Source organism: Dermacentor silvarum, chromosome 3 (genome assembly GCF_013339745.2).
Source record: "Dermacentor silvarum isolate Dsil-2018 chromosome 3, BIME_Dsil_1.4, whole genome shotgun sequence".
Taxonomy (NCBI): Eukaryota; Metazoa; Arthropoda; class Arachnida; order Ixodida; family Ixodidae; genus Dermacentor; species Dermacentor silvarum.
In genome coordinates, this window is record NC_051156.1 from 79,566,666 (window position 1) to 79,593,232 (window position 26,567).

Consider the following 26,567-nt stretch of genomic DNA (forward strand, 5'->3'; position numbering starts at 1 on the left):
ACCACCACGATAACTATATTACTTCAAATTGGTCGGCATGCTAATTAAAGATGTCACTGGCGGGGTACAGTGCCCGTGGCCAAAGTTCCCAAGGCAGAATTTTGGCTTGGTAAGACATTTGCAGATGTGAGGACAGCCGCTATGTTACCCATTCAGGCGGAGGTAACACTGCAGAGAAATAATAAAAACATGAAAGCGACTTATGGCCATTAAGAAAAGTAACATCATTAAGGCGCATGTATCTTCAGGTGCTGTAGAAATGTGACTAAGCTTCTGTACACTGTACTGAGCCCAAGTTAACAGAAATGTATGAAAGTGCATGGCACCGTGAGGTGCATTCTCTGCGCCTACTGACAAGCTTTCAGTGATAGCCTGTCTAACAAGAACAAAATATTTCAAGAGAAAAGATCAACAATGCAAACTCTGGTGTCAAAATTACTGATATCATGTCTTTCAACGTTAATAAGTTCATGCTTTCTGAACTGGAGAGTTTATCTGACACAGCAGCAGACCTGTGCACATGTCACTCAGATACAAAGGAAGACCGACGAATATCCACGATTATCAAGCTTTATGAGATAGCATATAATATGGTTTTCCTCTTTTCTGTGGAGCTTTGCTAACAAATCTATGCAACATTTTCGTTGTTTGATCGACGTACAAAATCACGTGCAAATAGTTTGTACAGCAGAGTCTGAAAAAAGCTGAACAGTCCCTGTGTGAAGGAGTGCAAACGTTGTCGCATAAGCATGGAAGCGCAGAGATGCTTAGAGCACCGCGTTGTCATTTGACAGTTTTTACACAAATATGGCCACTAAATGTTTATGATGGCATTTCCTAATAAGAAAACACCTACAACTCCTCCCCCCCCCCCCCCCCCCCCGAAACGTATGAATGTTGAGCACACTTATTTCCCTCCAGCTAAAGGACGTACTGCCTCTTCCCAGTCATATGTAGTGTGTAAAATAACGTTAGCTTCTTCGTCTTCGTGGGGACCCAACATTTCAACCAATGGACCACTGATCAGAAGCAGTGCTAGAAGAAATGTAAGCGTCTGTTCGGACGGCTTCTCTTTCATGTACTGTGGGCCACTCCCCTAGATTGTGTATTCAGAATTGGCAAGACCCCATGCGAATGAATTACAGGGAATGTGTCGAGGGAGTTCCGAAAGTGTGTAAGGAAGAATCTGGTGAAGGGATTGTTGGGGCTGATGAAAGGTCTGAGTTGATGCCAAAACTCAACGGACTTCCAGTGGATTTCAAAGGACTGTCTTGGACAATCATTATCGATTGTTTCTACTGGAACTTTTCAGTTGGTAGAGCTCAGAGGTTTACAAACTAATCACTTCTGGGGACTATCAGAACTCTACGTGTCCTTTCTTTTCTTTCAAATAAAAGATTAAAAAATAACGCACCTCGTAGACAAATTGGCATTGTTAGCCACGTTACCTATAATACAAGCACGACAAATCACGATGTCGAGGTGAATGTTTAAAATGATTGTCAAGTTAATGTTTAAATTATTAAACTTAGGATATATTTAAATTGCTAGCTTGAAGCCAAGCAGTAGTTGTCAAATTGTAAGACCAGCACCGCATTCGAGATACCTAGTTAAAACGTGTTGCGAAATACGTCGCCGCTATATTTAACGCCTTCCTAAAAGCCTTTTCCGATGAGTTCCAGATGGTCATAACTGGAAGGTCGCGTAATTTTTAGCAGACTTTGGGAACCATTATCTCGAATTTGGCGCTGCGGTTAAAACTTCTGTTAAGCAAACAAGGCCTCAACGCCGCGCCGCATCAATATTGGTGGCCATATGGTAGTCAAAACAAATGCTTAAAACGTTAACTATGGAGTCTTTCAACAGCTATGTGACCATTGCGATCTCTCATAAAGGCGACATCAGCCAATTCCAGAAACCTAGACACAAAGAAGAAAATAAGTATGCCTCACAGACGATAAAAATCAATTGTAACTGAAAAACAAATTGAACGTGGAATGAATGCTGTCGGAATGAAAGCATAAGGGGCAAATAAATGACGTGACGTTTTCCGTGACTGGTCGCTTATAGCTTAACATACCTGAATAACAAGCCAAAGGTGACCAGGAATTTTGCTGCAAACAGGGTTTATCAAATACATGGATAAGTAAAGTAATATTCCTGAGCATCCAAGTTCGATTAACGATACCAATTAACGATACATTTGCTGCAATTTTTTACAACTAACCTTCAGTGAGAGAGCCTGTCTCACTGCGCGTAAAAAACTGAGCGGAGAAATAGGTGTTACGCTCCTTGCGCACCAAATAACGGCTCCAACGCAGCCGCTTTCGCCGTGGATGTGGTTGGAGATAAAGTGTGATATGTCATTGGTTGAAATAACTAAACATTCTCTGGAGAAACACATTCGTATGCACTTTCTTAAACTTCAGTGGAAGTACTCTTGCCCGCAATTTTACACAGACGCATCGAAGTCGCAAGCCGGCGTCTCATGTGCAGCTGTCGCTCCACCGTATTCAGAATCCGACTACATGCACCTAGAAACCAGCACCTTCCCTGCAGAACCCCATGCAGTGATAGCGGCTGTGAAACCCATTAGGAAAACAAGGCTACAAGAAGCTCTTACACTCTTTAAGTGTTGTAAAACCTTTAAAATTATTACAAAAACAAAATTCCTGTAATTTTTTTTAAATTCTTGGGTTTTACGCGCCCAAAGCACGATATCATTATGAGGCACGTCGTAGTGGGGGACTGCGGATTAGTTTCGACCACCTGCAGTTATTGAACGTGTACCCAATACACGGCACAAGGGCGTTTTTGGATTTAGCCCCCATTGAAATACGGCTGCCGCTGCCAGGATTCGATCCCGCGCCTTCGGGATCCTGCGCCTTCGGAATACAATCAACCACTTTTACTCGCTGCTAGGGACAACTTAAATATTGAACCAACGTTCACGTTGTAATATGCTGGATACCTGCGAGCAGATACATTGAGGGAAATGTGCTTGTAGACAAAATTGCTAAAGCCATAGCAACAAAAGCTAGCAATTTGTTCTAGCAGTTTCTTCCACAGGCCCAAAAGCATTTGTAGGTAAGAAACTGAGGAGCTATTGGAAATACTTGTTGGACGCCAACACCTTGAAGCAGCTCGGCATTACCATAGTCCCTTAATACCCTTTTCTGGTCACGAAACTCCCGCCTCAGTTTATTATAGAGCCAGCGCCTGCCGCTAGGGGCGCCCGCGTAAAAGAAAGGCCACCAAATACCGCCGCGGGCGGCGGTGGTATTTTTTCTTCTCTGGTCACATTGCGGCCGAAAGCCCAGCTTCTTTTCGATTTTATTTACATTCTATTTTGTCGTAGCAGTCACAGTATCCAAACTTGAACATCTGAGAGTGTTTTCTAACCGAAATCAAGGCACGTATAAAAAGTAAACATTCTCAAGTCAGCTGGCGGCTCCGTGTGTCAGCAGACCACGCGCATAGAATTCTTGTTACTGAGAAATCCGTCGTTAGTTGGCCCCACCGGCTTCGATTAAATACTTTTAAGCGACTTTTATGCGCCGTACGAAGAATAATACATTAGCGGCGTGGCGTTGCCAGTAAACGACAAGCTGACTTCAAGAACGTGTACTAGCTAGCTGTTACCGAATTCCGATTGCACTCGATCGAGCCGTTCAGGCGATGGTGACAGATTCTAATCACACGTACCATAAAATGTTCTAGGACGTCAGAAATAGTTTGGAACAGGTACATCGGCAGATCGTAGCCGTGAATGAAACGCGTGCTTGAAGGAAAGTATTGCCATTTTCATGTATGGCAAGCTTTGCTAGTTTTCGTGCGTATTATTCCAAATGCACGACAAAGTTTTCAAACCCGACTTTCGTTGTCAGTATACACTATAAAACACAAACAGATTAATATGCCCGACTGACTCAGCACTGCGCATATTAATCTCTAGCGGCGTTTACATGAATACGACAGAAGCGTATCGTATCAGCTTTCAAGCGTATCGTATCTCATGTAAACGAGGTAATTCGCTAGGAAGGCGTATCGCATCCAATGCGCCAAACAAGGGTAGTTTGAGATGGGGAATGCGCATTTCAGCGGCGCATGTAAACAGGAGTAGAGTGACCTAGAATATGGGAGAGTGTCCAAAGCGCCACTTGCACATCATAACTGGAATTCTCCGCTCTTTCTGCGCATGCGCGAGGAGTAGTAGGTGCGAGAGAGAAATGTGGGGACTTTCGGTCCCTAAAATTTCTCTTCGTCTAGGTACTACGGGGACGAAAGTTGTTAGCGCCGTTCGTCCCTAGCCGAGCTGGCAGCACAGAATCGACAGAATGCGTGCCGGCAAGGCGAAGAAGCCGTGTCCGAGGTGAGTTTGTTGCGACGGTAGTATATTCAATTTTTGTACGCACCCACTACTCCTCGCGCATGCGCAGAAAGCGGACAACTCCAAATATGATGTGCAAGTCAAAGCGCCGGCTCCGGCGCGGGCCTTTTTCTGTGAACTGCCGCATCGCACCGCTGCTGCTCCGGACCCGTGGGCTTTTCGCGCTCGCGAAGCGCGCGGGAAGCGAGGGTCGTCTGCTACGCGCTGTAGTTTTTTGCGTTCATTTTCCACGCAAAGCACTTAAACTTTATTTAACTTCAACAGTGTGGCGCTGCATGGAGATTATCCATCTTTGAGCGTTTCCTTGTGCTTGGGCAGCAAGATAATGCAAAAACTAACGTATCAAACTGATCAGCGCGGCCTAGCTCCGGTGCTAGAGTTCGGGAACGGTATTACGGTAACTGTGCGTGCGTAGAAGCGAGCTAAATGAGTCCGCCCAAGGAAAGAACGTAAAAAAAGATGGGCACGTGGGCAATAGCACCATGCTTGCAAGAATAAGAGTAACGAAAAAAGTAAATTACTCGCGAAGTCAAGTGAAATACTTACGTGCGTGCAGTGACCGCTTCGCTCACCACTACGCGCTTTTCACTCACGGTCGGTAGTAGTTTAGAGCCATATGCATATGTATTTATTCATGAATTTTTTAGCCTCGACAATACTTTATCATGAACAGAGCGCAGTGAGAAGGTGTAAGGGAAACAAGACAAGGAGTAGAGACGGTCTTAACGCCGCAATATTGTTGGCCACTTTCGCTTCAGAGATAGCCTACATGAAGAATTCTTGCTGTACGCTATCTCTTCAATACAAACTTCGCGCACGATGTACCTTAAGGTTCACCGTGAGCGAGCCTGGTTTCAAATTCAGACATTCGAAAGAAAAACCATTCCAGCCAATAGGTAAACAAAGATAAACAAAGGTGAACAAAGATATATTTTTCTACATTGAAATGAATAGATAGCTACTACTGGCCTAGCTATTTACTCATTTCTTATGCAAATGTTATTGCGGCAATAGCCTTGTTTTATTAATTCGTGAATACTCACTGAAATTACCAACATATAACTTCTCATGATATAATAGTTATTGCTTAACGTGTGATTTTTTAGATAAACTAACAAGCATTCATGGCACGTGATGATGTTTGTGCTTGAATTATATTGAGTGGAAAATCGTCTTGAAAACTACAATCTTTGATGCACTACAAATATCGCTATTGATTCTACATATCCCTAAAATAGTTACCTTCAATCAGTAAAACATGAGATGTTTATGTTCTGGTGATTAGTTGCCTCTTTCATTACGTAACTACAAGTACGTAATTATTTATCAGTAAATATATTTGCTGTGTACGAACGAGCTTACGCAATAAATATTCCTAAAGTTACTTTCACGTTAAAAGTCGCTTAGTGTTTGCGCTCTTGCAATAGAAGAAGGCGAAGGACGAGTTGCACATCCGTAAAGCATCACGTTTCCGTTTTCTGACGTTCGCTCGTAATTATGAAATGAGACATACGTACACAATGTTGCACTGTTAGCATTTCTTTTATTTCGGTTTGTCTTGTTTTTGCCACGTATATTTCTCGCGTACCTTTTACATATACACGCCGTGCTATAGCTTAGTGGCTTTGGTAGGTTGTACTGCTAAACTCGAGGACGCGGGTTCAATTCCCGGCCACGGCGGCTTACATTTCGATGGAGGCGAGATGCATAAAACACCCGTGTACATAGATATAGGTGCACTGTAAAGAACCCCAGGCGGTCGAGATTACCGGAGCCCTCTAAAACGGCGTCTCTCATAGCCATATTGTGAATTTTGGATGTAAAACCCCAAAAATTATCATTACTATTATTACCCTTTACCTGTGCTCTCAGTTCTTCATGATATATGGGTATGTTCGACACGTTGACATCGAGATTGGCATTCAACACATTCTTATCGTCCCAACCACACCATCAGAGCGATTTCTGGGCGAAAAATGCGGGTTTGCACCACACGTGATATTAATGTCGTTAATCGCGACGTGAATGCAAGTATGTCAAGTTCCTAATGTCATGACCCATCAGTCATCTTAGTCACACATTAGTGCCTTTCCACGCTATACTTTGGAATATATACCAAGTGAACGAGACGCGAGAGTTACGCGGTTTGTATTTATTTTTGGTACCGCGGCCCCACCGACGGACACATTACGCTTCCCAAGAGCCTGTTAAGGATTTCGCCTTAATAAAGAAACAGCAGAGCGCGGGAGGCAGTCTTATAAAACAAATCGAATGCATGAAATAAAAGAAAAGGAACAATAGGGTGTAAAAGCGTTAGCATGAGCTAGCCATATCTTCCACGTTCTCCAAGTTCTCATCGTGATCTCCAGCTTATTTTCTTTTGCAGCACGTTCACGTTACTCATTCCACGTATAACTAAATGAAGTAAGCGCGCGGAATGCGTTACTCAAACAGCCGCGTAAACGCGGACCAAGCGAGCTAGAAGGAAATAGACAAAATACCCGTATTCACAGCCGGCAAACGCGTTCTCTGTGCGGTGAGTCACTGCGGTATTACCTTGGGGTGACGTGGTATTTAATACATCCCAAATAATTGCGATGTTGGCTAATAGCAACCAAAATATCAGGCTCGCAGCAGACGCCCGCCGCCTTGGCGCGGCTTCCGCAGCGGAGAAAGCCCACGGGTCCGGCACAGCAGCGCCGCGGCACGGGAGTTCACACAAAAAGGTCCTCGCTCCTCCCATGCATTCGCGCGGCGCTTTGGACACTCTCCCATATTCTAGGTCACTCTAAACAGGAGCGTATCGCATCAGGAATTATGGGAAAGCATTCTCTGCGGGATTACAACCGGTCAACCAACCAGCGGCGCGGCCGCACTGCGAGTCATCAAAACAAACATGGCGGCTGAAAAAGCAGGTGCGTCGCACGGTCCTGTTGCTCGCGAGTGTTGTGTCTGGCGATCCTTCGGGACAAAGGAGGCCTCATCGACGGACGTGAACATACCAAGTGCTCTTCGCGCTTGTCGTTTATCGCGGCCGGGAAGTGTCACCGTCAGTCACCTGGGACTGATGGATGTGCAATTAGTCCCCAGACTGCAATGGGTCATCGGCCTCGTGCGTAGCTAAAACGACAACGTGGCTCTTGGTGTGTTTCGTGAAGCACCAGCGCCCGCCCGAGCTACGACGAGGCCCGGCGCCGACTGTGACGCGCCAACCTGGAGCCCTTTCTAAGACAGCAGCCACCGCTCTCCCTGGAAATGGTGGCTTCCGCGAACTGACTGCCACGGAGAGGTTACTAATTCTTGCAAGGGGCCAGCGTCAAGCATTCCCGTGGGAACGACATCAACGTTTCGTTCCCAAGGTGTCAACCGTTGCCTGTGTGCGGGGGCGATCAGGCAAGATTGGAGGCGGAGCCCGGCGGAAAACGATGGCACATCATGAGCGAGATATGACGAACTAGTCGAAGATGGTCTTTGGCTAAGAAGAACCAAAGTGCATTCCCTCGTCGAGTGAAAGAGGGAAACGAAAGGGATAAAAAGCGCGACTTGAGTGTTTTGAGACGCTCGTAGACATAAACGCTAGAACTTGCAAAGATGTTAGCATGTAGACGGCTCCAATATCATGGAGCCCTACTTGTGAAATATGTACGTTTGTATATAAAACCGTTTTTCTGATCTCTCTGGATATCTTCTCCTCTCGGCACTTGGCGCGGCACCATCAATGGAACCTTCGCGGCCGCTCGGACTTCGCAACACGAGTAAGTGTCAACTCGCGTTTCCTTTACGCACTCGGCCCACTACCGGAAACCAGTTACGCCGGAAGTGGGCTGCACTTACCTCATACGACACCATGTGGCGCTACGTTCTCGCGACAGTTAATGCGCTACATGTAAACGGCGTCTCATCGCCTTTCCCAAATGCGCTTGGAAATGCGATGCGCTACTGTCGCATTCATGTAAACGGGGCTTCTAACTCGCACGCGCAGAGTGACGAGGATTGACAGTCCGTTGCACTCAGCACCATACCTCCTTGGCGAACTGCGACGCATAAGAGTACTTAAATCGCGAGCTTTATTTGAAGCAAATGTAGCATCACGCACGCACACACGCAGGCACGCACGCATGCATGCACGCGCACGCACAGACATACAAATATATATACAGTGGTTCAGATAGTGGGGAAAGGATGCTACTTTCTGCTTACGCGTCCACACTTACAGCCCACGCCGGCCGCATCTGCAGTCTCTCCGGGTTTGACACGGAGAAAGGTGGCCTCTCAGCTGCGGTGGCGCCGCAGCGCGGCGGCTTCATGCGACATATCAAGGTCTCCCATAGAGTGGCGGCGTAGTTTCGCGACCAGAAAAGGTATTGGGGGACTATGACATAATTAAACCACACGTGGGGATTTGGCCATCACTAGCAAAGTAACGACGATGTGATGTCCTCTTTTTTCAACTGAGAATAGGGCACACATATGGTACGCATTGTTCTTTTACCTGGTGCTCAACCTACCCACCTACGATATATGTTACGGGAGGCTGACCTTCCTCCAAGTCTTGCTGGAGTTTTGAGAAGCATAAAGAACCGACACTGGGGCGGTCATCATCATCATCAGCCTATATTTTATGTCCACTGCAGGACGAAGGCCTCTCCCTGCGATCTCCAATTACTCCTGTCTTGCGCTAGCGTATTCCAACTTGCGCCTGCAAATTTCCTAACTTCATTATCCCATCTGGTTTTCTGCCGACCTCGACTGCGCTTCCCTTCTCTTGGTATCCATTCTGTAACCCTAATGGTCCACCGGTTATCCACCCTACGCATTACATGGCCTGCCCAGCTCCATTTCTTCCGCTTAATTTTAACTAGAATATCGGCTATCCCCGTTTGTTCTCTGATCCACACCGCTCTCTTCCTGTCTCTTAACGTTAGTCCTAAGATTTTTCGTTCCATCGCTCTTTGTGCGGTCCTTAACTTGTTCTCGAGCTTCTTTGTTAACCTCCAAGTTTCTGCTCCATATGTTAACACCGGTAGAATGCAATGATTGTACACTTTTCTTTTCAACGACAGTGGTAAGCTCCCAGTCATGATTTGGCAGTGCCTGCCGTATGCACTCCAGCCCAATTTTATTCTTCTGTAAATTTCTTTTTCGTTATCAGGGTCCCCTGTGAGTAATTGACCTACATAAACATACTCCTTTACAGACTCTAGAGGCTGACTGGCGGTCCTGAATTCTTGTTCCCTTGCCAGGCTATTGAACATTATCTTTGTCTTCTGCATATTCATCTTCAACCCAATTCTTAAACTTTCTCGATTAAGGTCCTCAATCATTTGCTGTAATTCGTCTCCATTGTTGCTGAATAGGACAATGTCATCTGCAAACCGAAGGTTGCTGAGATATTCGCCGTTGATCCTCACTCCTAATAAGCCTTCCCAGTCTAAGAGCTTGAATACCTCTACTAAGCATGCAGTGAATAGCATTGGAGAGATTGTGTCTCCTTGTCTGACCTCTTTTTTTCATAGGTATCTTTCTACTTTTCTTGTGGAGAACCAAAGTTGCTGTGCAATCCTTGTAGCTTTTTGCTAAGATATTCATGTATGATTCCTGTACTCTTTGATTACGCAATGCCTCTATGGCTGCTGGTATCTCTACTGAATCAAATGCCTTTTCATAATCTATGAAAGTCATATAGAGAGGTTGATTGTACTCCGCAGATATCTCGATTACCTGATTGATGACGTGGATATGATCCATCGTATAATATTCCTTCCTGACGCCAGCCTGTTCTCTTGGTTGACTGAAGTCATGTGTTGCCCTGATTCTATTGGAAATTATCTTGGTGAATATTTTATATAATACTGAAAGCAAGCTAATGGGTCTGTAATTCTTCAATTCTTTAACGTCTCCCTTCTTAAGGATAAGTATAATGTTGGCGTTCTTCCTGCTCTCTGGTACACTTGAAGTTGTGAGGCATTGCGTTAAAGGGCCGCAAGCTTTTCAAGCATGATATCTCCTCCATCTTTGATTAAATCTACTGTTATTCCATCTTCTCCAGCCGCTTTTCCCCTGGTCATGTCTTTCAAGGCCCTTCTAACTTCATCGCTAGTTATAGAAGGAGCTTCTGTATCCGGCTGATCACTATTTCGAACGAAAGTAGCTTGACTGTTTTAGGCAGTGCACAGGTCAGTATAGAATTCTTCCGCTGCATTTACTATGTCATCGAAATTGCTGATGATATTACCATGCTTATCTTTCAGTGCATACATCTTGCCTTGTCCTATGCCAAGATTTCTTCTTACTGATTTAATGCTGCGTCCAAAATTTACGGCTTCCTCAATCTTTCTCACGTTATTATAACTGGGGCGGTACAATCGGTTTAACACTGCAACGGAATTAAAAATACATATAGGATGGACTGCCCTAAGCAAACGCCGCAAAAACGTCCGTCTGAAGTTTTTTAAACAATATATAATAAACAAACTGGAATCAAGGCCTCGTGATATCTGCGTCCTCCGTATTACTTATCCACCCGAAGAGACCATGTGTTTAAAGTTCGGCAGTATGTCCCCAGGACTGACGTTGAGGTTGTGAGCCAAAACTCTGTTGATTTGTTGTACTATGTATTATGCCTCTCACAATAATGCCAATGGCACTGCGAGTTTTGTTTGAATAAAGAAATAATAAAGAATAAACCTGAACGGAAACAGAACTTCCCTCTAGCGTACCAACAGCGCATCCCCCTTCATCCCGCACTCTGTTTCGGCACAGAACCGTTCTGCGAGATCGAAGGAGTGCCACATTTTTTAAAGTGATGCTTTGTTGCACGTTATCAAAACTAAGATATTCGTAGCACATCCTCTATCTAGAGGGTGCTGCTGCAGTAGTAGTCTTTTGTACGGTACTTACCTCTAGGGGCTTGCCGCTCAGAGGTCCTGATGAGGCAATTGTGTTACTGGCTGCGATACATTTGATTATATTATCTCCTTGTACGCTATTGGCACGTGTACTTATTTAGCCTTTCTTCGGGCACTGCACTTCACCCGCTAACAACATAAGGTTATCGCTCAGCGCAAGACGCACCTACATAATTTGGAACTTACTCTAATGTTTATCGTTGATTCGATCTGCTGTGTACGTTCTCCCCGAACTTTGTGTAATCACATTGTAAGCACGGTACAAATTGTGTAGTATTTTCTGGAATGCACACGCGCACCAGCGATTACGCTGCAGCGTTCGACCAGTCATGTACAAAAGCCGACGCGATTAACCCGCAGATCAAATTTTCGACGATCAGCGACTGTGCTCGCCGCTATCGTTGTGCTTGAATGTTACTTGACTGTCTTGCTCCGGCACCCGCAACTTTCCTGCACGTAACGGACATGGTATTGGCTGGCTTGAAATGACACACTTGTTAAGTTAATAGAGTTTCACGCAGTTACTAGAGGGAACTGTGGCGCTGGTGTCTTCAGGAGCTGCAAGCATTGGAAGTTCAGTAAACATGGGAATGATGGGTAGTATATGGATTTGCCTAAACTCAGTCCTTCTTGCTTTAAATGACTCCGAGGCTTTGCAACGTGACCACTTTTAAGAATGTACTGCGTTACAAATAAATAAATAAACCTTATTAATATTGTCCGACGGTAGGATTCGAACACAGAAGCCCGATATATTGAAACCACTTTGCCACGGACGGACGGACGGACGGACGGACGGACGGGCGGGCGGGCGGGCGGACGGACGGACGGACGGACGGACGGGCGGGCGGGCGGACGGACGGACGGACGGGCGGGCGGGCGGGCGGGCGGGCGTTGTTGATGCTCTCGCCGTACATTGCTTAACCAGATTGTATGCGCGACACGAATTGTGTGGTGCTTTCTGGAAGGCACGCGGGCACCAGCGATTACGCTCGAATGTTCGACAAGTCATGTTTAGAAGCCGACGCGCTTGACGCGCATATGAGATTTTCGACGATCGTCGACTGTGCTCGCCGCTATCACTGTGCTCGACTGTTACTTGTTTTTCAGGGCACAGGTTCGGCCAATGAGGAGTTCGTTCACGGATTAACACTTTTCGCGATTGTGTTCTTCACCGTCACTACAACTCGACAATTTCTTTTATGGTCATAGCCCACGTCTATAGTCATTTTCATTATTTCATTACTAATACATTTTACGCACTTTACAGCATATGTCTATTAGACCTTTATAAAGCCACGTTACATTTGTCTTTTCTCATTCACCGCATACCACTGCTTCATATCATTTCTTCGCACTCTTTGGCCAACCACGGCCCTTGGGCCAAGCACCCCCATATATAATCATCATCAATTTCATACTTGGGAAGAGCAGATAATGCAATGAAATGGACTGGTGCTGATGCTGAAAGTGAGCGTGATGCAAGCGCTTGTGCAACTCCTTAAGTTCAGAAGAGACGATCATATTGTTACGTAAAACGACACGAGGCGGGACTATTTACACTGTATTTACACTACACAGACACAGTAGCCAAGATGGTGGACAGCCACCAGCACCCGACAGAACCGTCTTCTTTGTCGTCTGCCCCTGGCAGAATGTGTCTCTCGTAGCATTACCCCCGGCGGTAGAAGCGCCGTCTCGGCGCACTTCAAACATTGTCGTCAGAAGGATGGTGGTATGCTTTCAGTCTGCTGACGTGAAATATGTCACTGGGAGCGATCGCAGGCGGCAAAGTCGGAGAGACGAGAAGAATCTCGTAGGTGACGTCCGTGACCTGGCGGATGATTCGGTATAAGGACCCGTGTACCGAGATAACAACTTCTCGGACAGGCCCACACGACGCAATGGACACCACAGGAGAACTAAGGCACCGGGTCAGAAGCGAACGTCGTGATGCCGGCTGTCATAGAGGCGCTTTTGGGTCGCTTGCGAGGCCAACAGCCTAGAGCGGGCGATCTGACGCGCATGATCGGCACGAGCGATGGCATCACGTGCATATTCGCTAGGCGGCGCGGCAGCAGCCGGAAGTAGGGTGTCCATTGGTAACGTCGGTTCACGGCCAAAGAGCATATAAAAGGGTGAATAACCGGCGGTAGTGGAATAATCGTCCTGCAGTGGACATAAATATAGGCTGATGATGATGATGATGATGAACCGGCGGTATCGTGACGCGATGAATTGTAGGCGAAGGTCACGTAAGGCAGCGCCAGGTCCCAGTCACGGTGGTCGAAGGAAACACACATTGAGAGCATGTCCGTGAGGGTGCGATTTAGGCGCTCGGTGAGGCCATTTGTTTGAGGATGGTAGGCGGTGGTCAACTTGTGCTGCGTTGAGGAGGAGCACAAAACATCGTCCATTACTCGGAATAAAAATGTACGGCCTCGATCTGTGAGCAATTGGCTAGGGGCGCCATGGTGTAGAATAACATTGTAGAGCAAAAAATCGGCAACGTCAGTAGCAGTGCTGGTGGGGAGCGCTCGAGTGATTGCATACCTGGTCGCATAATCGATAGCAACGGCGACCCACTTGTTGCCGGATCTTGACTTGGGAAAAGGACCGAGAAGGTCTAAACCAACACGGAAGACTGGTTCGGTCGGGATAGAGAGTGGTTGAAGTAGACCAGCAGGAGGTGCAGCAGGACGTTTCCGACGTTGGCATTTATCGCAGGAGGTCACGTAACGTCGAACAGACCGGGCGAGACCGCGCCAAAAGAAGCGACGCCGGACACGGTCGTATACGTGCGGGATACTCCAAGGTGACCAGCAGTTGGTTCGTCGTGAAGCTCATGCAGGACCGTTGAACGCAGATGTTTAGGCACAACGAGAAGCAGCTCAAGGCCATCGGACTGGACGTTACGACGGTAAAGTGCGCCATTCACGAGGACGAACATGCGCAGTGAGGCGTCGTTAGGTGCCGATTCCAGCCGGTCAATGAGCGATCGCAAAGAAGCATCACGGCGTTGCTCGGCACCAATCTGGAGAAACTGAGACATGGACATAGCGCAGGGGCTAGGTTCGATTTCCGATCCGTCTGGTTGGTCAACAGGGTAGCGGGACAAGCAGTCCGCGTCCAGATGGAGGCGGCCAGACTTGTAGGTAACTGAGTAAGAGTACTCCTGAAGGCGCAGCGCCCAACGACCAAGTCGTCTAGTAGGGTCCTTCAGTGGGGAAAGCCAACAGAGAGCGTGATGATCTGTGACAACACGAAAATGGCGGTCATACAAGTAAGGACGGAATTTCGAAACCGCCCAGACAAGGGCAAGACATTCCCGTTACGTAATCGAGTAATTGCGTTCAGATTTCGAAAGGAGACGACTTGCGTACGCAATAACACGATCAATGCCGCGTTGGTTTTGGGCTAAAACTGCACAGATGCCGTGACCACTAGCGTCTGTGCGCACTTCTGTGGGAGCAACTGGGTCAAAATGGGCAAAAATAGGTGGAGTCGTTAGGGCGGCGATGAGCTCAGAGAAGGCGTTAGCTTGTAGAGGACCCCAACAAAACGAGACGTCTTGCTTGAGAAGGTCAGTGAGTGGACGTGTGAGCGCCGCAAAGTTTTTCACGAAACGGCGAAAGTAGGAGCACAGCCCCACGAAACTACGAACGTCATGGACAGACCGTGGAACGGGGAAATTCGTGACAGCGCGTACCTTCGCTGGGTCTGGTCGGACACCGGAAGCGTCAACGAGGTGGTCCAGCACAGTAATTTGACGAAGAGCGAAGTGGCACTTCGAGGAATTGAGCTGGAGGCCAGCTCATCGGAAAATTGCTAGAATGGTCGAAAGCCGCTCAAGGTGTGTTGCGAAAGTGGGAGAGAAAATTATCACGTCGTCCAGGTAACCTAAACACGTCGACCATTTAAATACTTGAAGCAGTGTGTCCATCATTCTCTCAAAGGTGGCTGGTGCGTTGAAGAGACCTTGAATTGGTAAAGGCCGTCAGGGGTCACGAAGGCGGTTTTCTCGCGATCCAGGTCGCCTACAGCGATTTGCCAGTAGGCAGATCGAAGGTCCAGGGATGAAAAGAAGGTGGCACCATGGAGGCAGTCGAGGGCGTCGTCGATACGTGGAAGAGGGTACACGTCCTTCTTGGTGATTTTGTTTAGGTGCCGATAATCAATGCAGAAACGCCAGGAGCCGTCTTTCTTCTTTACTAATACGACGGGGGAGGCCCAATGACTAGATGATGGTTCGATGATGTCCTTCGCAAGCATTTTCGCCACTTCTTTTTGAATAACACCGCGCTCTGATGCGGACACACGGTAAGGTCGACGGTGAACGGGCAGAGTCCCCAGTGTTGATTCGGTGGGTGACAATCTTAGTCTGACCCAGGGATCGTTCACGAATGTCGAAAATGTCGCTGTATGAGGCCAAAACCCGGCAGAGAGCGTCGGCCTAATCAGGCGAAAGGTCTGATCCAATCATTTTGCGAAAATGCTGTCGTCAGAAATTGGTGACCGGGAAACTTCAGCTTCTTCAGGAGCAGTTATGGCGACAACCTTGACGTCATGGTCTGTTATAGCGGTGAGGTGGGCAAGCGACATCTTGTGGGGCAACACTTGGGGGGTCAGACCAAAGTTTAGTAGCGGGAGGAACACACAGTTATCAGCTAATGTCGCGATGGTATGTGGCACAGTAACATTGCGCGTCAGGCGTACGTCAGTAATCGGAGTGACGATATAGTCGCCGTCAGGAACGGGTGGGGTCGATCACAAACACACGTACGTGACGGCTCGAGGTGGTAGGCGAACAAAAGCGGTGGGGCTTAAGCGGCTGACAGGCGTTTCGCAGGCATCTAATACAAGAGGAAGATCGAGACAGAGTGTTTCAGAAGCACAATCAATTAAGGCCGAGTGTGCCGAAAGAAAGTCAAGGCCAAGGATAAGGTCATGGGGGCAGTGAGCAAGGACGGCAAAAAGTACGACAGTGTGACGACCGGCAATGCTAACACGGGCGGTGCACATTCTGATCACTTGAACAGCACCACCATCGGCAACACGTATTGTCTGTGTCGTAGAGGGCGTCATATATTCTGCAGGCGGCGGCGTAAAGGGGCGCTCATAATAGACAAGTGTGCACCAGTGTCGATGAGGGCGGTCACAGGAACATTGTCGACTTTGACTTCTAGAAGGCTATGGTGAGTGGGGAGAGTCAGCAAAGGATTTGCAGGGGCGACGGCATTGCAGCCTCACCTCCAAAAGCTGCACTATCTAGTTTTCCGGCGGCGAGAAGGACAGCGAGGAAAAGCGGCGAGGCTGCGGAGAGCGGGATTGGCGGCGACGAGGAGCGGGAGAAGCGGCGAACAGGAGCAGTGGCGTCAGAGGGAAGAGGCTCGTGGGAGGACGACGAGTAGTAAGTAGGGGAACCAGCGGCTGGACGTCTAAAAGGAGTAGAGTGCATGGAGGTCTGGCGAGATGCGTAGGTCCAACGGCGACGGCAATAACGAGCAATGTGCCCGGCCTGATGACAGGAGAAGCAGATGGGCTGATCGTCGGGCGTTCTCCATTCCGCAGGATTGTGGAAAGAGATAGGAGAGGTGTAGGATCGTCGAGCAGGTCCAGAGGAATAAGGCTGAGCGTCAGGACGAGTCAGTGGGCACGCCGATGGAAGGCCGAGATTGGCAAACTCCTGCCTTACTACAGCTTGAATGAGGTACACTGATGGCTGCGTTGGGTCACTGGCGTGGGATGTAAATACGGGTGGTGGAATAGGTGCAGGACAGGCAGCTTCAATCTCGCGACGAACAATACGCGTAACGTGGTCACAGGTGGGCGGCAGGCGAACGGCATCACACGATGAACTTGCAGCCGTATTGGGCAGCCGGGTGAATCTCTGGGTTATACGGCGGCTCTTGGCATGTTCAAACCGCTGACACTCTGATGATTGTGTCGACGGTATCAACGTTGGTATACACCAGCAGGTTAAAGGCATCGTCGGCGATACCTTTGAGCACATGATAAACCCTCTCGGACTCAGGCATGTGCTCGTCAACCTGGCGGCAAAGAGCGATAACGTCCTGGATGTAGGAGACGTATGACTCGGAGGATGTCTGTGCACGAGTCGCAAGTTCATTCCGCGCAGCATGCTGCCGGCCAGTGCTGTCACCGAAAAGGCCGCATATCTTCTCTTTGAAAGAGTCCCAGCTTGTAATGTCCACCTCGTGCGTCTCGAACCACACCCGTGGTGGGCCATCGAGGTAAAAAAGCACGTTGGCGAGCATAAGGGTCGTGTTCCACCTGTAGCTGGCGCTGATCCGTTCGTAAAGGTTGAGCCATTTGTCGACGTCAACCCCATCCTGGCCGGAAAAGACGCCAGGATCACGAGCAGGAGGCAGAACGATGTAGGTGGGAGCCACGGGAGGGGCAGCGGGTGATGACGTTGTGCCTGCACCGACTGACATGGTCGGAAGCGTGATGAAGCGGCCGTTGCGGAGTTCCGTGATGGAAACAGGGAACTACCAAGCACTTCCACCACAAAGATGTTACGTAAAACTACACGAGGCGGGACTATTTACACTGTATTTACACTACACACACACAGTAGCCAAGATAATGGACAGCCACCAGCATCCGACAGAACCGTCTTCTTTGTCGTCTGCCCCTGGCAGAATGTGTCTCTCGTAGCAATATGTTACGAGATTTTGTTGATGGAGAAAGCATAATAAACGTAAGCATGACAGTTCTTACCCTTCCTTTACATGCGCGATACAAAGCGCCTCTATTGTCTTGTGGAATCACATGCAGTGTGTTGATTCTGAAAATCAAGGAGAGGTTGCACTCTCGGTCTGAACTGCTTATGCAGTTCAGACCGAGAGTGCTGTATCAAAATGTAAGTTAGCTTCCTGGGGGCTGGCGGGCGTTTTCTCTTTTTTTTTTTCAAACCGCCACTCACAGCTAGCTTCGTTCATGGTTTTAAATTTTTAAAGAATCGTCATTTTTATTATATGCAAAAAATAAAGAAAAAGAAAACGTGCGTGCGTGCGTGCCATCAACGAAGCGCATATGCTTGTCTCACGCGGAGAGCGAACACAGAGAAACGTTTTGCAGGTGCTCTATAGAAAACGAACCGGGTGGAATTGTCATGATTTATCGTCCTCTTACTTTGAAGTATTGTCCTGCCCTCCCCCCCCCCCCCCCTCCTCTAGTACATTTGTTATGTGGACGCCGCGACCGCTACAGTTAAAAACTTTGTTTGAGCTTTACTGCCCTTTTGAATGCATTTTCCATTGTGTTCCAGGATATGGCGGAAGCGTGATCTCTGAAAATGGCTCGTTTTCATGTGTGCCGGACATTCCTTTTCAGGAAATGAAAATGCTACTAGGGAGGCTTGCGTCTCCCTTGAGGACAGTTACGAGACGCAAACGTCACTACAGTCGATTACAAGTACAACAAATAAACAAATAACGCACCACGCACCGACCGATGTGCTTATCTCATTAAAGCTTTCTTCACAGAGGACAAAGCAGAAAAACGTTTGCTGCGATACAGGAGCAACTTACTCCTGCGGCCAAACAGACGACAAGCGGCACCACGTATTTAGGCTTTTGCACGCTTTCACCTAATGCTGCGTGTTAGGAGCACCGAACCTTTCGGTGTGCGTCGCCTTCGTGTGCTAGCTTGTGGCCCTCGTGCCCACTGCTTTCCTCGTAGCAGCTTACCCTACGTAGAAACTCTGCAACGTTGTACTAACTTCGTGATCGCCCAAGTAATTCAAGCTTTAACATTTCTTCGCCGAAGTACAAATACGATCGTTGTGTTAAAATACACCACATGGAATAGCCATGTGTACGTACGATTGTATAACACATAGTCAATGATGGCGTCACAATCCGTGTTTATCTCGAAACCGCTCATCCGCTACCCACTATATAGAACTCAACAATCGACATGTCGTGGGCTCGCGTCGAGATACCGGTGTATAAATCATTACATTGACCTCATACGGTCGCCTACAAAGTGGTTTTTGTCGTGCCGCTGCCGTCACACACCCGTACACTCGCGACCCACACAGACAACTACTCAATTTACAGGAACACGTTGGTCCAACTGGTATCGTTTTGCAGAACCCCAATCAATGCTGCATAGATAGGTACCTGCAGAATGCTTCGCATAACATAGATTCTCACACTGCGCGGGATATGAACAATTTTACCAGCGAAGCTGGTGGAGAAACATCCGAAGTCCGCAGAAAACTCCGCGCCGTTGCCTAGCAACAACCAAGCCACAGCTACGCACCACCTGACCCAACCTCGCCTAGCCGCGCATGCGCCGAGCAGTAGCAACACAGCAGCCGCCGCCAAGCCACACCCACCGACGGGAACACTCCGCGCAGCCGCCGCGCCGAGCTACCGCAGCAGCTGGTAAACCGTTTCCCGCCCCGCCGAAGCTACCGAAAATAGCTGGTATGTGTCAACTAGTAACCATCTACGTCATAACTGACGTAAACACCCGGTGTGCATGCGATTGGCCTCGGTGTTTGCCATAAAAGGGGCTGCGCCTAGTCGTGTCAACTTTCGGTAGATATCGAGCGGCTAGCCTCCAACACATTCGGCGTCGGCAAGCAACAGCGTTCTTGGCACTGTGCCAACCTTGGTTAGCCTGCCTGCGTTTGTGGCATGCCAGGAACGCTGTCGCTCGCAGGTAGGCGCCGACGCGTCCAGCGCTAGTCACGCGAAATGTCGCGAAAGGGAAGGTACTATCAGCGTCAAATGAAACGCGAACAACGGAGCGCCTAACGGGAGGTATAGTGTGCGCCGTCCAGTCGTCACCATTGACAGGAGCGCACATCCGGTTTGACAGCACTGCGTGATGATGTTCACCCTATACTGCGGCATTTTTGTTTCTGTTCTGGTTGTATTTTATTTGAAAGCGACAAAAGATGACGGTGCAGTAATGATGACTGCGCAAACTGTACCACACACGCCGCTGTTCGAGTTTCATTTGACGCCGATAGAACGTACGGTTTCGCCGCGCTTGGCGATAATACTTGCCATATGCTGTGATATTTTAGCTTTTGTTTTCTTTGATTTTCGTTTCTCGCTTTGAAATAAAGGAGAGCCAAAAAGAAACGAAAGGGGGTAGCATCATCGCGCAGTGCGGTCAAACCGGATGCTCGCACCTGTCAATTGTGATGACTGGACGGCGCACGCTATACCTTCCGTTAGGCGCTCTGCTGTTCGCGTCTCATTTGAAGCCGATAGTACCTCCGAAAATGATCGCTCGGGAATACCTTCCGTACATGCATAGTTAAGTAAAAAAAAAGTTTGCGCTCGATCGTGCAAAGCTTAGGCACAGCGAAACTCTCGATCCTCAAGTCTTACTGGCTGCTACTGCTAGGTAATAACTTGGTTGCTGCTAGGTTCTAACTCGGTTACTGCTAGGTTTGTATGTTTCGCTTGGCCTAGTATTTTGCTATCACTTCGCATTACTGGACTTGAGGATCGACATTTTCGCTGTGCCTAAGCTTTGCGCGATCGAGTGCAAACTTGCCCGATTTTTGAAATGCAATTATGTTTTTCCGTGTGCAAATGGTATGGAATCTTCTATTCCTTTAAGAAAGGTCGGACTCCATCTGAAGTGCCATCACATGAAACAGTTGTTTTTGAAAGTGGCCTAACTGATATATATATATATATATATATATATATATATATATATATATATATATATTTGACACACCATAGGGTTTCATACAATACTAGAGGCAATTCTGGTGCTAGTGCCCACGCTGGCTGCAAGCGGGGCGGTTCAGCGAGCACGGGATTGATGGTTGGTACATGGATTTGCCTAATCTTCGTTCCTCTGGCTTCAAACAGCTTCGTGACTTTGTAAGCTCGTCAATTCAAACAAGTTACTGTGTTATAAATAATTAATCAAACACCATTAAAATTACCCGACGACCGGATTCGAACACAGGACGCCTAATACAGAATCCCGATACTGAAACCATTACGCCAAGGATGAATGCATCGACAAGCGGCATAGAACCCTTATGAATTTCTCACGGGCAAGCCAGCACGTTCAGGCGCTTGGCGCGTTTCGATTTGGCAAACCTCGACAGGCCACTGTAACTAATAACATTTATGCGTGTTTATAGGGTCTCCTGCATTTATCCAAGTGCATATTGCTTTAAAATGCACGGTAATGAAGACAATTAAAGCGTAATAAAAAAAGCGACAATCACAAAAATCAGACAAATCCATGCACTAATGATCATTCCAATGATTGCTGAACGATTGCAGCGCCACATTTCCCCCTAGCAATTATTGTAGGAAACTCTACGGAGCACACGATGCTCGACAAAGGGATCTTTCTTGGCGAAGGCAACGGCAGGTGGTAATTTTAGTCGGGCTTATACGATCTCCGAAGCCACCATGCCAGGGCCGCCAGTAGGGATTGGATAGAACATTGGGAAGAGGCAATTTTCGGCGTCGTAGTGAGGCAGGGAGTACTTGTTTCTATCATCATCATCATCATCATCATCATCATCAGCCTATATTTTATGTCCACTGCAGGACGAAGGCCTCTCCCTGCGATCTCCAATTACCCCTGTCTTGTTTCTATATGCTTGGTTAAGTGCAGTGTAGCCTAGTAAAAACGCCAAAATATTTTTTTCCTTGAAACGAGAAAGAAGCAAGAAAAAATTGATAGGCAATAATAAATTGCACAAGTAATGGTGTTAGGTGTGTATAGGCGATAGCTATGCGCGTGAGAAGAATCAAGACACGAAAAAAAAAAAAAAAAAAAACTAGAAAAACTCGTCATTTTAACCCTGCGAAAGTGGATGTCCAGCGAAGCTGTTGAAACCCACCATTACAACTGTTGAGGGGGGTATGCAGTGCTTTATGGCTTTAGACTAATGGTAGTAGTGGTATTTTATAGTAATGGTAGGAATGCGAGCAATGGTAATTTTCACAGTACGCCGTCGTCTATAGCGGTGCTGCAGCAACTGAAATCAGTTGCTAGGCTGGTTATTTTAAATACGAAAGGCTAGGGGACGCCACAGCGCACGTCGCAAGCTAGGGTAGGCGCGGCAGCTTGCGCGACGGTAATCTTTGCCGGGAAACGTATGCGGGGAGCGCTACGTGCTTCGCATTGCTATCTCGAGCGCCTTATCATCAATGATGTGGTTCGGATGCTTGTTTTAAACTTGCTCTTTATTGAAACGTATGCCGTTCTGTATGTTGTATGCGTGATTCCAAAGAATGCATGCACTGTTCGCTTCACTTTGCTGAGTGCTTGTAGCCTCTGGCTTATGGGGGTATGAGTCATTGCATTTTTTGCTTCCTTACGGGGGTATGAGCCATTGAGGATGACAGTTTTCTGTCGACGGATGCGAAAAATCCCAGGATTATAGCCATAGCCAGCTTCGCTGTAAAAGAATAAAACTAAAGCGAGAAACTCATGGAAGCAAACGCTATATAAGACAAAGAAAGTAAAAAGGAGGGGAATAACACAAAACTAAAACAAAAAGAACTGGCAACTCATGTGAATGCAAAGGAGGATTCGAGAGGAGAGAGAAGCAATACCGAGAAAACCAGCAAACTCCAAGAAAGATTTTCTGGTAGAGGACACGTTTGTAAAATCTAGGAGACTACAAAGCCTCAAATAATGACTATATTCTTCAACCTTCTTAACTACCTTAATAATGATGTGCACGTTGTGCGTTCTTGAATGTTGCACTCTGAAGGCAGCCTGATTAAGGGATCTGGCTTGAATCCAAGGGACACTGCAAAGATGCGTATTCAATATTGAATCAGGTGTCGTCTGTGGGCAACCAAAATATATTTTTAAAAACTTCTAAATAGCCTTCTTAGGTAGCCAAAGAAGGCATTTAGCGCTATAACGGCAATAGTTATAATGGCGTTGTTTGAATATCTTGAACGATTTCAGAGGCGCCGTAATTCCTTACAGGAACAGCAGGAAAGCAGAAGGCAACAATGATGCCAGAAAACGGCAGACATTTCCAATGTTACTGCTACTTGGCCAGAAGCTGCTACGCGGCCAGAAGGCGAATAAGTCGGGAACGGAAATAAATATATTAATTTGTGCGCTACTGAATTGACTGCTTAAACGGTGATCATAAAAACCGTCATAGACTGAATAACAATGTTTTGCATGGCTTGTTCAAAAATTCTGCCGGTTCCCATGAATACTTTTCTTTAAAAATAGGCGATGGGCGGTTCCAATGGATCTGCGTGTTAGACTATCTTCGCACTGAACGCTTTCGTGGTGCGGAAGATTTCATGAGTCATGCTTACCATGTAATTTTGAACACGCGTGACTTTAAGAATTCAGGGCTTAAGCTTTCTTAGGAGCATTCTTGCAAAGTTCCTGTCGCTAAAAACAAACATTTAATGGCACCTCTTCAGTATCGTAGCAGTGGATCCTGCTTTCGGCTAAAGGTACAGCCCCATGCGACTAATCGTACACGCCTGGCACGCATCACGCGTCTCAGCATGTTAGCGCTTCTACGTGTCTAGAGAGGGAAGACGTGCGGGCGACACACCCCATAGGCAGTGCTTGATTTTGAGCTACTGCTGCTTCTCCTTCTCTTCCCTTCCTCACATCTTTATCTCGCACTTCCCCTGACGCTGCGCCGTGCTCCCTAATGGGCAGCAGAAATAGGCATCATTTTCCTTAATAAACCGCTACTACTACTGATTTTGAGCATACGCGACGGAAGTGGCCTCTTGTGCGCCGTCATCACGTGGCCGGTATGTAAACTTCTAGCGCGGGTTTCGAAACAGGCTCTTGCGGTTTCGGAATCGTGATGAGACGCTGGGAGTCACCGCTGGTTTCTTGTCGCACAAAGACGATGGACGCTATAAATAATAAAAGGCTGGTTGCCTACGTTAATAAGGCTCGGCCTTCACTTTGGCCGGCGAAGCGCAAGCACTGTAAGAATAAGTACTTGACGAGGTGCATGTGGGCCGAGGTGGCGAGAAATGTGATGTCCAACGGTGCCATAACAGGCAAGTGCTCTGAATTTTATGCGGCTGTCATACGGGGTACATTGAATCGCGATCGAGCCTGATGGGGATCAGATTTCTCGATCGCGCTTGCCTAGCACTACCCCCCCCCCCCCCCCCCCCTACGCAAGTTAAGAATAAACTTTCCTCAAACCCAAACACGCACGTTTCCGTCGAAGGTGATCTAGCAGCACTGTGCTACGCGGTGCTCACAGTGTTCACTAGTGCGCGCATAGTGTGGCGCCCTTCCCTTCGTCACATGCGTACAGACTCGTAGACACGTGTGCCCATGTACTCTCTCAGCGAGACGCGTATCGAGCCCATGCTTCGTGTGGTCGGGCTTTAAAGGGACACTAAAGGCAAATACTAAGTCAACGTGGACTGTTTAAATACCTTTCCAGAAACCTCAAAACGCTTGTCTCGTGCAAAGAAAAGACTTAGTTTACGAAAAAATTGGATCTGAAGGGTCCAAATACCTTTATTGCAATTCAAATCACCCGCCACGCCAACTGAGAAGTGGTGACGTTGCATACGCCATTTTCTGCCGTTGGTGAGTGTAACGGCGCCCGACAGATGGCGGTACGGTGCGCCGCTGCAGCTGATTTTGGTAAAGTGGCGTAGACCGTTCGGGCATTCCGCGACGTCGCATGGAAGTGGAATTCTCAGCTACTTGCAGTTAGTGCGAGGTTCGCGAGCCAGAAAAACAAGCGCAACACTACACGTTAACAGAAAAACTGAAACGCGAAAGTGCGGGCGGCGCAGAGTCGAGCGAACATGAAACCTTTTGACCGCCCGCGTTGTTGTCAACGGTGTAATGTCAGTTAGTTCTTTTTTGTAAAATGTAATAGAACTGGTGAAGTAGTATTTTCTTTCTTCTTATAATACAGTAGAATGATGTTTTTATAGCGAGTGGTTCAGTACTAGTGACAGAATTTAAATGAGGAGTGCCTTCGTCATCGGGCGAGTACTTGAATGTCCCGGGGGAGTCGCTAATCATGTCCTGCATTTACCTTAATTTCTCTATAACTAAGGCTCTGCTCTCGATAATATTGACGCTTTAGAGATACTCGTGCACTAATGCATCACTTTAGCTTGACTTAGTATTTGCCTTTAGTGTCCCTTAAGGTTGACCACGTTTTGAGTCGATATTGCGCTCTAGCAGTTGAGCGAGGCCTCTAGTTATCTTCTTTAACCCCACAAAGCCAAAACACTATTCCAAAACATAGCGATACTGAACAGCTTGTAAATTTCATAGCTAGCCATGAAGAAAACCATTGTAAAAAATATATTGAAGTGCTACTTTAGCTAAAAATTATTTCATGTAGTAATTAATTATTACTTGGTTTAGTGAGGCATACATAAGTGAAACTTCGCTTCAGCGTGTTAGAAACACTATTATGGGTTTTGTGGTATGTTTCCTAAGCGCTATATCCAGCTTTTGCACTTGGTGTGTCTGTACTCACTGCAGTCTTGTCAATTCGTTGTTATTGTGCGAAAATTATAGTTTGTTAAATCAATGTTTTGAGGTATTGAACCCTGAGTGCCCAAATGATGCTTGGTTATTCTTTGATAAAATCGCGAAGTAAAAATGGTGAAATGAAATTGCCTGAGTGAAATAAAAGTAATTTGAATTTGAATCCTCGCGTCCCTCCTACTCCAGCACTGTGCTTGCCGTGCTCAACAGCATGTTGCCTGTTTCGATCCACAAACCTGCGTTACTCTTCCCGTTTTAAACATCATGGCTAGAAGTGTAGCCCGTAGGCTACCGCGTGTTGTGATGGACGGAGGACGCCAATATACCTTGATATTATCTCCGTAGAGCTATTTTCAATATTTCTAGTGAGTGGTCTAGCAATCGAGTGCATAAGAAGTTATCAAATTGCGTATATGAAATAATTGAGAGCGAGATTGCATATAACTGTCCTAAAAAAGACAGAAAGCAATTTACGGGTGGACAATGCAGAAAAATATTTCAATTCTCTGAACGAAACCCGTATCAGAATCTTTTGCTCACGACAACGCAGCGCATGCTTGCCGGTAGTTAATGTCCCTCCACCACTGCTGTGCAGAAAAATGTGATAGGGTCTTTAACGGAACTTACGCCAATGCAACGGCGACTGTAAAGAAAGCAAACATGAGAGCTTTGTGCATAGACATTACATACATATACGCCGGTCAAATTCGTGGCAAAAAATTGCTTGCATGAGATTTTTCCTTTGCATGTACTCGAACCAAGACTGA

General features: G+C 47.2%; 1 long non-coding RNA gene across 1 annotated transcript; it reads right to left on the reverse strand.

The window, feature by feature from the left end:
- On the reverse strand, positions 1–26,567 carry LOC125943847 (uncharacterized). The gene is made up of 3 exons (XR_007465938.1): positions 26,428–26,567; positions 18,043–18,109; positions 1–168 (listed from the first exon to the last, which is right to left on the reverse strand). It is a non-coding gene; the product is annotated as an uncharacterized LOC125943847 (long non-coding RNA).